The sequence below is a fragment of the Arachis ipaensis genome, chromosome B5 (assembly GCF_059453495.1).
Source record: "Arachis ipaensis isolate K30076 ecotype BB chromosome B5, ASM5945349v1, whole genome shotgun sequence".
In the NCBI taxonomy this organism is placed as follows: Eukaryota; Viridiplantae; Streptophyta; class Magnoliopsida; order Fabales; family Fabaceae; genus Arachis; species Arachis ipaensis.
The window spans coordinates 54,407,992-54,410,469 of NC_142440.1; the positions used below are offsets into that span (position 1 = coordinate 54,407,992).

Sequence of the window (2,478 nt, forward strand, 5' to 3'; positions counted from 1 at the left end):
GTTAAGTGTTTTTAGATATTATAAGGCAGGAATGGCTTGGAGGATGGGAAGAAAGCATGCAAAAGTGGAAGGAATGCAAGAAGTTGGAGAAGTTGCTAAGCTGTCCAGCCTGACCTCTTCGCACTCAAACGGCTATAACTTTAGCTACAGAGGTCCAAACGATGCGGTTCCAGTTGCGTTGGAAAGCTAACGTCCGGGGCTTCGATTTCATATATAATATTCTATAGTTCCCCTGACTCTAGGCGACGCGACCGCGTGATCCATGCGGCCAAATCGCAGTGACGGAAATCAGCGTGTTTAAATTCTTCTCCAGCAATTTCCGGGCTGTTTTCGACCCAGTTCGCGGCCCAGAAAACACAGATTAGAGGCTATAAAGTGGGGAATTGCATCCATTCATAAAAGAGGCTCTCACAATTCACTTTTCATGTTTTAGATGTAGTTTTTAGAGAGAGAGGTTCTCTCCTCTCTCTTAGGATTAGGATTTAGGATTTCTCTTAGTTTTAGGAGTAGCTCTCAATCCCAGGTTCTTTATTTTTATTTATTTTTCCAATTTAATTTATGAACATCTATGCCAGATTTAATTTCTTTTGTTAATGCAATTCGAGGTATTTCAGATTTAAGATTGCTTTGCTTTATTTATATTGATGCTCTGTTTAAGATTGCTTTTAATTTAAATTAGATATTTTCTCCCTTTTGGCTTTGGTTAGGTAATTGGTAACACTTGAGTTGTCAAACTCAGGAGTGGTTGAAATTGGCTAATTTTGCTTTAGCTAGGATTGCTCTAACACTAGTCTCTCCACAGGAGTTGACTAGGACTTGAGGATCAAGCTAATTAGTCCACTTGACTTAACTAAGTGGGATTGAAATCCAATTTCCATCACATCTGATAAGGATAACAAGGACAGGATTTTCGGTTCTCATACCTTGCCAAGAGTTTATTTTATAGTTATTTATTTATTTTTGTTGCTTTGAAAATATACCTGTGCACATTGCCCAAACTCCAAATTTCTCAAAACCCCCAATTTACAATCTTCATAACCAATAATAAGAACATACCTCCCTGCAATTCCTTGAGAAGACGACCCGAGGTTCAAATACTTGGTTATCAATTTTAAAAGGGGTTTGTTACTTGTGACAACCAAAACGTTTGTACGAAGGGATTTTTGTCGGTTTAGAGACTATATCTACAACGCGACTATTTTTATGACATTCTTTACTGGCAAAAATCCCAACGTCAGGCCTTCATAGAAAATGTGTAGCTACACCCATTTATTGAACATATCTGGTGGACACCTCCTTGTTAGGTCCTTAAACCTCTCCCATGCTTCATATAGAGTTTCACCATCTTGCTGCCTGAAAGTTTGAACCTCAGCTCTCAGCCTGTTGATTCTTTGAGGAGGATAGAATCTGGCTAAAAATTTGTTCACCACATCTTCCCAGGTTGTCAAACTCTCCTTAGGAAAGGATTCCAGCCATTTAGATGCCTTATCCTTGAGTGAGAAAGGGAACAAAAGTAGTCTATAGGTGTCACGATGAACATCATTAGACTTCACAGTATCGCATATCCTCAGGAAGGTGGTTAGATGTTGATTGGGATCTTCTTGGACGCCTCCTCCGAATGAACAGTTGTTCTGAACAAGGGTGATGAGCTGTGGTTTTAGTTCAAAGTTGTTGGCATGTATGGTTGGCTTTTGAATGCTACTCCCACAGTTTCCTGGGTTTGGGTTGATGTAGGAGCCTAGAACTCTTCTCTCTTTCCCAGCATGATTTGCTAGACCTTCTCTGCCATGGTTGTGAGCCTCTTCTTCATGAATGTTCTCCATATTCTCCTCCATGTGTAGTTCAAAGTACTCTTCCTCTTCCTTAGCACCCACTACTCTTTTTCCTCTTGCTTCCCTCCTTAATCTAAGGAAGGTCCTCTCAGGTTCAGAATCAAAGGAAGTTGAAGCCCCACTTCTCCTCCCTGTCATACAACCAACAAGGTACAAGCAAGGAAACAGATCCATAAAGTATTCTGTTAGAATTACTATTAGTGTGAGTGATGCAATGTATCAAACAGTTAGTGGGTTAGAGAACTGAATTGTAAATAACTAAAAAGATAAACGAAAAAGTAGGAGGAAGGGAAGAAATTAACTAAAACTGAAAGTGAATTAACTCAACAGAAATTTAAATCAAACAAAAGAAAAATGCTCAATCTAGTTATCCTCCAATTTAATCATTGTTGATTCAAAATCAATCCCCAGCAACGGTGCCATAAACTTGATACGCACAAAACTTGTCTCTCAACAAATTTGTCATCAAGTAAAAACTCACAATAGAGTGAGGTCGAATCCCACAGAGATTGATTGATCAAGCAACTTTAATTAGAGGAATGTTCTAGTTGAGCGAACCAGAATTTGATTTGAGATTTGCAGAAAATTAAATGGCGGGAAAGTAAATAGCAGAAACAGTAAATGCTAGAAATAAAGAGCTGAATGT

General features: G+C 38.9%; 1 non-coding gene across 1 annotated transcript; it reads left to right on the forward strand.

The window, feature by feature from the left end:
* Positions 1-1,275: 1,275 nt before the first annotated feature.
* Positions 1,276-1,382, forward strand: LOC148564223 (small nucleolar RNA R71). The gene has a single exon (XR_015883854.1). It is a non-coding gene; the product is annotated as a small nucleolar RNA R71 (small nucleolar RNA).
* Positions 1,383-2,478: the final 1,096 nt, after the last annotated feature.